The sequence below is a fragment of the Mus caroli genome, chromosome 13, assembly GCF_900094665.2.
Source record: "Mus caroli chromosome 13, CAROLI_EIJ_v1.1, whole genome shotgun sequence".
Taxonomy (NCBI): Eukaryota; Metazoa; Chordata; class Mammalia; order Rodentia; family Muridae; genus Mus; species Mus caroli.
This window is the reverse complement of record NC_034582.1, coordinates 105,920,400-105,933,294: the sequence shown is the minus strand read 5'-3', so window position 1 is coordinate 105,933,294 and position 12,895 is coordinate 105,920,400. Positions and strand designations below refer to the sequence as shown.

Genomic DNA, 12,895 nt, shown 5'->3' with positions numbered 1-12,895 from the left:
ACACACACACACACACACACACACACACACACACACACACACACGGGGGAAGTTCACACCTCACGTACCGGCAATACTGTCTTTCCCTCCTGAGCACACACTCTGTTAACATCATCCATTTGTAAATATGGATTTAAAATAGATTACCAGTACATTTAACCCTGCTTCAGACTGACTCTTCCTGAAATTCTAGTCTGTAGCCGAGGCAGGGATCCCACGGCTTCTCTGTGGCGGTGTCTAAAGAGAATGCCCCAGGCTGCTGCTGCAGGTCAGTGGGGATCTCGGCTCCCACTCAGTTTAGTTTCTACACTGAAGACATGCCTAAGTTCAGGGACCATGAATCCTTTCATCTCAGGGAGCTTACCTTAACTAAGAATGGAAGGCTACTAAGAGAGTCGAGAAATTTAGGACGGTCCTTGAATTTCAGGTGGCCTCACTAAAGTGAGACTGGGATTATGGAAAGATAAGGAGCAGGAGAAGATGAAGATGGAAAAGAATTTGTCTTCTATCACTTAGAGCCACAGAGAAGCATGAAATCAAATCATGCTGGGACCCAGGACCAGTTTCTCTATGTCTAAATTGACGCTAACCTACTTATTAAGTGAGCCCTCACAATTCCATTGTTTCATTAATGTAAAAGTACAAATTTGACTAATTCTAAAAATGGCTCTTTGAGGCAATGGGTAAAATCATTCCATATGCAATATACGTGAAGCGTGGGAAATTAATCTGGGACATACGACGGCATTAAAAGCTTATGGATGCTGTAAAGATCTTGTAGGCTAGCCACCTTCAGGATTCTGCTATACCTTATATGATTTTTAAATTCTTTCAGCTGAAAAGGGCATTTTAGAAATTGAAAAAATGATTTGCAAGGAAAACAGTGTCCTCTCATAAAAAAGAATGGCCTGAGGTGAGGGGGTGGGAAGAGGAGCTTCGCCAAAATGCATTTGGAAAATCTAAAACCCTAAAAGGCTTCCTTTGCAATGGATACCTTAGCCCAGAAGCTCAGAATACCCAAGTTACAATTTGCAAAAACCCATGAAACTCAAGAAGAAGGAAGACAAAAGTGTGGATACTTCAATCCTTCTTAGAAAGGGGAACAAAATACTCATGGAAGGAGTTACAGAGACAAAGTTTGGAGCAGAGACTGAAGGCATGACCATCCAGAGACTGCCCCACCTGGGGATCCATCCCATAAACAACCACCAAACCCAGACACTATTGTGGATGCCAACAAATGCTTGCTGACAGGAGTCTGATACAGCTGTCTCCTAAGAGGCTCTACCAGTGCCTGACAAATACAGAAGTGGATGCTCATAGCCATCCATTGGATGGAGCACAGGGTCCTCAACGAAGGAGCTAGAGAAGTTTGTAGCCCCATAGGAGGAACAACAATATGAACCAATCAGTACCCCCAGAGCTCCCAGGGACTAAACCACCAATCGAAGAAAACACATGATGGGACTCATGGCTCTAGCTGCCTATATAACAGAGGATGGCCTAGTAGGACATCAATGGGAGGAGAGGCCCTTGGTCCTGTGAAAGTTCTATGCCCATATAGGGGAATGCCAGGGCCAGGGAGTGGGTAGGTTGGGGAGCAGGGGGAGGGGGAGGGGATAAGGGATTTTCGGAGGGGAAACTAGGAAAGGGGATAACATTTGAAATGTAAATAAAGGAAATATCTAATAAAAATTTTTAAAAAATTTAAAAAAAAGAAAAGGATACATTTGTTTGTATAAAACCATGCCAACCACTATTATTCTGTGAACAGGAGTTTTCACAGAGTATTTAGTATAAAGAGTACATTCTGAAGTAGAAAAAAATAAAAAGGTTGATCTTCACAGAATCATTGAACAACCACAAACAAAACAGTGCTAAAGAGAAAGAATGTGCTCCTAGTGAGCCATCGCATGCTGCTTTAGAGGAACCCCAGAGAGAAGGATGCATCTGTCAGTAGGAAGGGCGTGGGAGGCGGTGCTCCCGCTGTCGCCTACTGTCTCATGTTTTGCTTGATGCTGTTTAAACCGTTGAATTTTGGTAAATAAATATTACTGTCACATTAGAAGGCAGGCAGGGGGAAGGAGACAAGGAAGGGATAAGGAGAAACAAGTGGAATCTCAGAGAAGAAACTGGTCCTAGATCACGTAGCTGATAGAGCCCCAGCTGGAACTGACTCTGACCAGTGTGATGCCCCATGCTACCTCCTCCACACTGATGCTTGCCTTAAGGAAGAGCTTGAGTTCTCTGAAAGACCCAAGAAGATCTGAAAAATCAGGTCTTCATCATCTAGATCATGAATAAAAGACCATTAACAGCCAACATAACAAACAGGCCTTAACCTCTAAAACAGATGGAACTGGAAGAGATGGAATTACATGTTTATGCCTCCATTATTAGAAATTAAGCATAATAACTGTTTTATTTGAGGCAAACTAGTTTAGCAGACTCTGTTTCCTGATGCAAGTTTTGGGTTTTTTGTTTTGTTTTGTTTTGTTTTATTTTGTTTTGTTTGAAGGATATTTCCCAAGCCACCTTCAGTCCTTTCAGGGACAGTTCAACTGGAGAAAGGGTCCATGTGAGAGTAACAACCAATCTTCTTAAATGGTGGAAGAGGTGGTGACTACATTTCCCTGTTTGTAAACCAACACTGCAGGGTTGGTTCTTAAATAAACTAAGAGTATTCATAGGTTCAGAACGAGTCGGTCCTTTTAGGTCCTGAAGATATTTTAACTAGGGGTCGAATACTACTAAACTGGGAAAGAGGAAATATTTAGGAAGATTCTTTAAAGTCAGTCAGCCTTACCAAAAAGTGACTGATATTAGGGAAGACATGACGGCCATTCCGGAACTTAAAGGTTCTAGGTTAGCTACACATGCCTGTATTTATTTTGAGCAATGTTGAAACGTGTGGCATAGTAAAATTGGAGAGTCATTCCAAGGAAGCCCAAAGTTGATTTAAATAAAAACTCATAAACGAGGAGTCCAAAGTTCTTATTGCCTCTTTTATCAACTAGTTAAACATTTTTAAACAAATGAGCAGAGAACGTGGTGGTTTCCAGTTGCCCCAGTCAGTCAGCTCAGACTTCAAGCTCTCCGGAAACACCAATGATTCCAAAAGCAACTTAACGGTTTTTAAAAATGAGTAAAACTATAAGATACTCAGCTATGTGATGAGGTGTGTTGAGAAGGGAGAGTTCTGTGACTGTCGGTTAGCATGCAGGATGGTCCATGGCTAAGCATCCATATAATATCTCTTTGCTGCTGTCTTAATGATATGATTTGGTGGGTGTTAAACAGGCAAGGTAACATAAACAGACATATTCAGCTCTAGTATCTTAATCTTTGAGCTTTAAAACAAAGCCCTAAATCCAAGACTCTTAACCCCTAGCTAAGTCATTAAGAGTTCCTGATTGTTTAAAACTAATTTTAGTACAGGGGATACTGCTATGCTTACCTCCAAGGCTTCAGTGTTGAAGGTAATTATCAAGGCTGGAGGGACAACTCAGTGTTAAAGTCCTAAGTGGCCTTTAGGAGATGCTCAAGTCACCAATGTGATTAGTAGGGATGCAGGGTTTAAGCTGGCAGCCCCACTTTGCCCTTCCGTCCCTTTTACTTTGTGAGAACTTAGCAAGAAGGAGTCACCCTGGCAGGTCCTTACCAAGCAGCCAAAATAACTGCGCCCTGACCTTGGACTCCCTAGTCTTCAAAACTGTCAGATATAAACTTGTTTATAAATAAATTACTTCATCTCAAGTATTTTATGAGAATAGCATGAAAAAATAATAAGACAGGTCTCAAAAGGAAGTTGATGGCTTATAGAATTTGTGTGATACTGGGATAAAAACAAATGTGAGTTCAAATGAATGTCAGGATTGAAATGGTGACTTTGAGATCACTGGGGATAGGAAATAAAAGGGGTTCTAGCTGGGCATGAGATAGCCAAGCCAATGAGATAAGGAGAGAGCCCTGAAAAAACAACAACTTTGGTGGCAGGAGGTGCCATCTGGCTCCCACAAAGTCCCTACCACCACCTGAGAACATACCCAAGACAATGTTGCCCTTTCGACTCTTCTTGCAACATTGTGACAATGGCTTCTAATAAAGCCCTACCTAGTACATCCCCACTCCTACAGGCCTCTAAAGAGGATGGGGCTCTAAGTTAATATATGACCTGCATAGGTATGCTAAAAGTCACAGAGGTACTAGAAAGCAAGGATGGCTGATTAATGTATGACTATAAGTTGACTCCAACCGCAGGCAGGCGGCGAGGAGCTGGGCTTGCTGGGCTTGGTGGCAGCATGGACAGAGATGGGACTTGCTTGCCTGGAGTGTTCTCTAGCTATGGCCTGAAGGGCCTAGGTGTCCTAACACCCTCCCTATAATGATCCATAAGTGAATCTCTAGTGCCTATGCTAAGATGCTAGCATCAACTTGCAGAGCGCACTAGGTTGTGGTAAGATAAATATCTCTATGGACATAAACATCCAAGGAGTTTATGTTCTTTCTCAAAGGCTGGTATTAGTTATTGTCCAATACATTTACATATGTGATAAAATTTAAGATACTTTATATTGTTTATTAGGCATAGAGAGACTTTTTTCTATAACGGGGCAGAAAGAAATTGTCTAAGCCACTGGGCATCTGGAATTTATTCAGCTCTGCCTTTTAGTATGACAGATAGTATGAAAATGAGTATACATGGTTGTATTCTAATAACACTTTATAAAAGGAAAAGACATCAGCAGGAGATATTTGGTAAGACTTTATCTACCTCTGTAGTATATATATAAAAAAAAAGGGAATTGTGTCATTTAAAAACAGCAGCCTGCTAGATGCAGTTATTACACGTGTATCTCTTTTCTCTATAAGTCCGCTAGAGTCTACTAACACACATATATTCCTTCTTTATGAAGACTTTACCGGTGTGTTAATAGCTAATAGCCATAATTCTACAATTCTGATGTTACAGGGTGGAGGTGGGGGAGGCACATCTTTCTACTCTGATTAACTAATGCTTCAAAGGATGTTAAAAATCTGGCAGTGATGGACACAATGTAGTCTAGAAAGCACCAAAGCAATACTGTGACAACAAAGAACTTCTCCTTCTCCTAGATGAGCAACACTAGATTTTCTGAAGTAAATAAACAATTGAAATAAACAAACCAAAAGCTACTGGCAAAGCACTAAAGTTTAAATGTATTATAAAAACGCAGGCCTGCTAAAAAATTTTAACCTCTTATAATTTTTTCCTTTTTCCTATATCACTAGTGTTGGACATCACTATGTGCACCTTAACACCAGGTTTTGTTTTTTTTACAAAGGTGCAACGACCCATACACACGCTGGGTCTTCATGCTTGCAAGGTCAGCACTTTAGAGACCAGCCATTTCTCTAGCCCTGGATTTCAGATTTGAAGTCTCACTATTTAAACTGGAGACCATCCATTCCCCTGCCTCACCTTTCTAAGTCCTGGGCTTACAGGCTTGCCCCATGCCTATCTGGTTGTACTTGTTTACAAGGTATACAGGTTTCTCTTTAATTTACAAGTGTCTTTTGACCTACTGAAAAGTTCTGTTGAAAACAAATAACAAAACCCCAAATAAATAGCGAACAAACAAAAACTTTTGTCTGGTACTCCGCATGCCACTTCTTTGTTATATTTGAAGGCATGGAATAGGAAAACAGAGAGTGACCTCAACAATAGATGAGGCACGGCTAAGGGATCCTTACAATTAGGTTTTGGACAAGTTGGCTAATAAGTGACTGATGATAAGCGGATGTCTTCAATTCTGTGTAGGTCCTTTCCTGATTTATAAACCGAGGAGAAAACGTTTGACTAGCTGCCTCACAACTCCAGTATTTCAAGACAGCCAACACAGCATTGCCACCCACAATTAGAGCAGTCAGTCACTCATGGGCTGGGGAAGTAGCTTGGTGGTAGAGCGACTTCACTGCCCAGCCCTGGGTTGCATCTCCAGCACCTGTCCCAGCACAAGTGAGTCATACCCTTACCACCAGTGTGGTAGGCACAGCAGGGGCTTCCGCTCCCAATTCCCCTCTCTAGATCTTTCTCTATCCCTGCAATAATCCCAACAGTCCTCTCACCCCGGCTTCGGGTGTTCATCTGCTGTAACCCTTCCTGCCTTTTCCCAGAGGCTCCAGCAGACCCAGACTTTCTCAGCTCCCGCGGACTCCCCGCACTTGACCCATTCGAGGGACCTGCGCCAGTCTGGAGCAGTGTCCCTAGCCCGGGGCTTGGCTCTCCTGGCATCCCAAAAGACCCCTCCGTGCTGACAGCCCATTGGCTGCAAACTCAGCCCTTCCTTCCTCGCCTGGGCTCCCGCTTGGTCTGTCCCAGGGTGAGTTTGCCAGGAGCGAGAACGTGTCTACCTCAGCAGGCCAATCCCTCTACGTCGGAAAGCCAGAGCAGGAGGCGAAGACCCTTTCACAGACCTCTCAGTAGGCAGCGGCTTAGAGAGAATAGTCCTCTAAACAGGAAGAGGCAGCGGCTTAGGCCGCGGGGGATGGCGGGGGATGGAGTCCTAGGAAAACACAGTCCACGGCTTCTGTGAAAGCGCCGCCATCTGGAACTACAACTCCCAGAGGGCTCTGCAGCAGCCGGCCAGCCTACCTAAGAGCCCCGCCCTCCACCTCCGGAGGCGGGGTCGCCGAGCAGGTGCTCGAACCTCTGACCGGCTGGGTCGTCTTCTCCTCCCGAACTACCTAGGAAGAGAGAAAAAGAAGAGATCTCTTTAGGTGCTTTACAGCATCACAGGCCACGTGAGAACAAGATGATGTGCCTGACGTTCCTGGTGACGTTTTTCTCAGGCTTTCCTGGCTCCTGTTATGTTCTTCGGTCACGCCCTTGGATCCTGAGGGAAGCTGGATTGGGGTGGAATGGGGGAGCTGTTAATGAGCATTGATTTTCCTCCTGTGGTCTTCTTGTTTTGTGTTTGTTTTGGTTTGTTTTTTGTTTTGTTATTCGAGACAGTTTCTCTGTGTGTCCCTGTCTGTCCTGGAACTCACTCTGTAGACCAGGTTAGCTTCAAACTCAAAAGAACTGCCTGCTTCTGCCTCTGCCTCCTGAGTGGTGATATTAAGGAATGTCACCAATACCAGGTCTGGGTCTCACTCTCCGGAGCCCTGCTCCAACCCCCTGCCCTCCCCCCTCTGTTAACAAATTGGATTCTAGACTAAAAAGAGACTTTCAGAGAATATTGACTCCCCTCAAGTTTTCCCCAAATCGACTCAAATAAACATACGATGAACCTAAAAAAATCAATGTATGTTGGTAATGAAGTCATCTCATGGTAAGATAAGACTGATATGGCATGTCCTAAACCAGGGCTCTATAAAGAAAGCTAACATTCAAAAGCAATGTGCTATAATGTGATCAAGACCCTAAGACCTAAACTTATCAAATAGTAATGAATTCCAAGAATTTTACATTTATCGTTTTTTAAAGTCTTTGGAAACTTCATGCTTTACCTATTTTTACCAATAATGAAACAGTCTTAGAAAAGTTGTGACATGGCAAGGCTAGACAGACTTTCAAGTGGCAAAATATCTGGAATTCAAACCAAGGTCTTCCAAACTCTGCTCTTAAACTCCTCTAAATATCCACTCTGATACTGAGGGCTTAAAATTGCAAGTAGTAGTGAATGGTACCTTTTAGGGAAATACAAGTTATTTTGTTGACAGTGTTCTTGTTCCAAAAGGCTTACAACTGCATCTGGCTATACATCTGCATCTGCATTTGAAAATGAATGATACATGATTTTGTAAGTCTCTGTAATAGGAAAATTTTCTTTTTTCTTTCTTTTTTTTTCCCTGAATTCCAGTCTGAGAAAACAGTTTTAGTCAAGATTGGAAAGAGCAAAATGAATAAGCACCTTACAACTGCTGGAGAGATACTTAAAACCACAGTAACAAAATTGCTGAATTTGATAAGGCGGCACTGGTCAACTCCCACTTTCAGGTAGTGGTGACCTTAAATATGGCAGTCTACATTCTTGATGAAGGTCACTGGCACCAAAGGGAGAAGAGACCTTTTCAAGAAATTGTAACTGCCTAGTATGTTCTTGAAAGTTTCATACAAGGTTTTACCTTGGTTTTATGGGCAAAACCTTGGTTTCATGGTTTCTTGGCTCACAGGGCAGTGCTTGTCCAAATATTTGAACACATAGTCATACCTACAGGCACAAGGTCTCAGTTCAAACAAGAAATAAACAGACTAGTACTGTGCCAGGTTTCCCACTAAGAAATCCTTAATAATACATTCATGTACTATAGACTAAGATTTAAAAATTACTCAAGATACAGATAGATCAACAATTGAGAACAAATTCTAAGACACACTTAGTTTGAGTTTCTATTGCTGAAAAAAAAAAAAAAGCAAAGTCAGGGAGGAAAGAGTTTATTTGGGTATATCAGTTTTCATCAGCAAAGGAAGTCAGAACAGGAACTCAAACAGGGCAGGAACCTGTAGGCAGGAGCTGGTGTAGAGGCCATGATGTACTGCTAACTGGCCTGCTCCCCATGACTTGTGTAACCTGTTTTCTTACATAACCCAGTACCACCAGCCCAGGGATGGTACCACCCACAATGGGCTGGGCCCACCTACATCAATCAGTAATAAAGAAAATGCCCTACACACAACACACACTAACATTTAATGATTAAGTAGAGAAGGAGGCCTCAAAAGAAAAGATTCAGAATGAATTGGTCAGAGCAGTAGACAAGAACGGCCAGGAAAAGCCAGGGAGGAGAGGACAATTCTTCATGACTGTTTGGTTTTTATTTTTATTTAATTCTTAGTTACGGTCTCTGTATCCCACATTGACCCAGAACTTGCCCTGTGACCCAGGATGGCCTTGAACTTGTGACCCTTTTGCCACCTAAATGCTTGTAGTAGCAGTAGCAACAGCAGTAGCAGCAGCAGCAGCAGCAGCAGCAGCAGCAGCAGCAGCAGCAGCAGCAGCAGCAGTAGAACCTGAATCACCGGGCCTAGTTTTTTCATCTGTTTTAGTGGAAAGTTTAGCTATATACAGATGTAGAAAGTATAGGGAACCTCTATGTTTCCATTACTCATAAAAAAAAAAAAAAAACAAAAACAAAAACAAACAATCAATAAAGAACCAGGTCTCATGTCCTCTATAACCACATCTTGGTATATCTAAAATACAGAGACTGCTTTAAAAAGTCATAACCTCCCTATCAGCATACCTAAAACATGAATATTCGCTTAACATTGTTTAGTATCTAGTCAGTTAATATATCTCCCGAAGCTGTGGAGATAGCTCAGTTGGAAAAGTGCTTCCCCCCAAAGCACAGAGACTTGCATTTAATCCCCCAAAACCACATCATAAGAAAAAGCCCAGACTCATGATGGCATGTGCTGGTGATACCAATGCTGGAGATACAGAAACAGGTGAAGCCCCAGGGCTCATGGCTGGCCAAGGCTAGCCAGCTGATCAATGAGAGGCCTTGCCTCAGAAAATGAGATGGATGGTTCCCAAGGAAGGACACCGAGGATGTTCCAGGCTTCCATGCATATAAACATACACACACGCTCCCACATAAAAAAGCATGCCTTCACACACACTCAAAATAAATATCTCAATTTTTGTTTTTGAGATAGGTTCTCACTATGTAACTCCGAACTGGCCTAGAACATGCTTTGTAGACAAGACTGGTCTCAAACTCATAGAGCTCTGCCTACCTCTGCCTCCTGAGTGCTAGATTAAGGACATGTGCCACCATGCCTGGCCCAGTTTCTTGCTTTGTATCATAAACTTTATAGCTGGTAAGACTCTGGACCCACACGTGTTTGATTTGTCTCTTCTCTCCTGAGACATTTTTTTCCCAGCAACATTTCCTGCATTTTGTATTTTGTTGTCACTGCATCTGTGCTGAAACATAACATCTTCTGTTTCTTCTATTTGCCATGAACTGGGAGTTAAGTCTAAGAATTTGATTAAAGCTGAAGTTGAGTTTGAAATCAAGCCTCTACATGTAGCGTTTTGTATTTCCCACTGTGATACATCAACCAGCACATGGTTCTTGGAGGTCTTTGCTTTGTGGTATAATGTTGGCCCAGTGTGTTTAAATGTTGTCCTCTTTAAGGAGGTAGCTAGGTAAGATCACACGCCGGTTACCTACCTCCCTACTGATGCACTAACTGGTGTGTCTAGCCTAGCCTAAGGCCCTAGGGTACCATGCATCCCATAATAGCTTATGTGAGGCCCAACACATTTGTAGATAACAGCATCAGGTCATAGTGTCATAAGGTTGGACACCCCTGGCAGAGTTGCATGCACCACACTACCTTCAAAAGAGCTAAAGAAGTAAGGTGGAAAAAACAAACATCACAGTGTTCTGATTTTACTGTAACAGGAAAAGACTCACTGAAAAGATGCCAAGGCCCAGATTGCCCCTCCCACAATTCCAAGCTTCATGGAGAATGATACCTCCACTTTGGGGATGGAGAAGGAATTAAATCCTGACCACAGACTTGAAGCAGTAAGAATTTATCACCGTGATGTCAGTTCTGGGTGGAACCCTATGCATCCCGTGGCCCTGTACCTGCAGATGCTGCTGCTGGACCTGTGATAGATGGCCAACACTGCAGTTAGGAATCTTCCTGACAACTGAAGCTTTTAGAATGGAAAGCAAAACTCCACCTACTGGATGGCACAGCATGAAAGCAAGGACTCTGCCTTGCAGCTCAGGGCCAGCCTTAGTACTAGTCTNTGAGGGACCGTTGCTACCACCCGTTCCCAACCTGTAGCAGCACAACTATCCTGGACCAGTGTTCACGGATGGAACTCAAGACCTTGACATCTGTCACAGTTATGCTCTGCACCATGAGGAACTTGTCTCAGTTTGCCTTACTGCCACAGCACTGACTGTGGGCTCAGCATTGTGACATTCAGAGCCACAGTTCTGGAGTAGGAACCAGGGCTGGACCCTCTGGTGATTCTACAGTTCACAACCAGAGACAGTTGGCTTTGGAAGGCACCTGGAGGTCTATGCAAGCCCCGGACAGAGGCTTGTGTGGATGAACTACCCTTTATAAAAAGCTCCCTAATTGAGTCTTGAAAAACCCACCCGCTGAGGATTTAGGAGAAACCTAAGCTTGGATCGCCTCCTAACTCTGCCACAGGTAACCTGAATTTTGGTGCTATCTAGTGTTAGAAACTATAGGCAGAGAGAGACAGAGAGAGAGAGAGAGAGAGAGAGAGAGAGAGAGAGAGAGAGAAGCATTCTTTTTTTTTCAATTTCTGAAAACAAACAAAACCAAAACAAGCCATATTATGAAGACCAGAATAAATACCTAATCCTTTGTCCTCGAATGACATCACACATCAATAAGAACCAAGGATGTTTAAGGAACTATGACCTCATCTGACAGTATAAATATAAAATGCCAGAAACTGTCAAGATAGTAACCAGTGTAGGTGGATGCTCATATGTGTACTGTATTAGTTACTTTTCCGTTGTTGTGATAAAATACCATGACTAAAGCCTGACTTATAGGAGAAGGAATTTATCCTGGCTGTGTTTTCAGAGTGATAAGACTCCATCATGGCAGGGACTCATGGAAGCCAGCAACAGGTATGATGCTGGGGCAGCAAGCTGAGAGCTCACATCCGCCACTGAAGGCACAAAACAGCAAGTGTGAGCTGGAAGTGGTGTGAGGCTATACACTAGCAAAGGCTGCCCTACTGATAACGCTGTCTCCAGGAGGACTGCATTCCCCAAGCTTCCCTGATCATCACAACCAACTGAGAACTAAATGTTCAAATGCCTGGGTCAATGGGGATCATTTCTCATTCAAACTTCCACAGATAATTAAAAGCAAATAAACGAACAAGGTTTAAGGAAACTTACTGAATTCCAATAGAAAATATAGAAATAAATCAATACTTTAGTAGATATAATTGACTGAGACATGGGGGCAATTTTTAAAAAGTTGAAATCCTTTATAATGAAGGTATACTAAACAAAACAAAATTGCATTAGGGAAGCATTGATGATAGAGTAAATCAAGCAGAAGAGAGAATGAGTGAATTCAAAGATAGGCCATTTGAAAATGCACAGAAGAGAAAAAGAATTAAGAGGAAGAAATGTACTCATGGTAACTTTGGAGCAACAGTGAAAGGGTAAGTAGGTGAGTGGGGATATGGACGGGACTTGAGAACACCAAAGGAGTTAATTGATGCAACTACGTTATGATCAACCACAGTCAGGTTCCAGGTTCTGCAGTAAACTGAATCTCCAGTTTTCACGTTATGCAGATCCATCTCCATGAATCTGGCCTGGCCTTGTGACTTTCTGGTAACTGATTAGTTGAAAGTTGCAAATATAATTGTTTAACTTCTTATGCTAGAATTCAAGAAGCCTTGCAACCATTACCCTGGTCCTTTGGAGCGATGTCCCTGACAAGTCTGTCCAGTTGAAATGCAACATCCTTACAGAGTCTGACTGAGATTGTCCAACAACCTTCAAAGCTTAAGCCGGCCTCTTGTAAAGAAAGTATTCAATTGTTCTGGCCATCCTAGCCACTAGATGCCAGAGTAGAGAAGTCACCTTGGATGTTTAAACAAACTGGTATTGGAGGTTGGGGATAAACTCAGTGGTACAGAGCTTTCCTGGCACACTCAAGTACCTAGGTTCAAACTCTGGCAATGCCAAAAAAGAAAAAAAGTTGATAGCAAACTGTCAGATAATTCAAGTTCTAGTTAGCACTTGAATGGAATTGTATGAGATGGTCTCCTGAGCCCTCTCAATCCGTGAGATAGAATTTTTTGTAAGTCAACACATTTTGCAATAGTTTGTTATATAGTTGTACTGGCTAATTTGGGTCAAACTGGAGTTATCACAGAGAAAG

General features: G+C 42.7%; 1 protein-coding gene across 2 annotated transcripts in view; it reads right to left on the bottom strand.

Moving 5' to 3' along the window:
• The window catches only part of Slc38a9 (solute carrier family 38 member 9), a 73,685-nt gene extending 67,142 nt beyond the window's left edge, over positions 1–6,543 (bottom strand). Inside the window, exon 1 of one of the 2 annotated variants that reach the window (XM_021180274.2) lies at positions 6,394–6,543. The gene's annotated coding sequence lies outside the window, so the exon portion shown is untranslated. The remainder of the gene's footprint in view (positions 1–6,393) is intronic. The other variant, XM_029468391.1, reaches the window with a different exon arrangement.
• Positions 6,544–12,895: the final 6,352 nt, after the last annotated feature.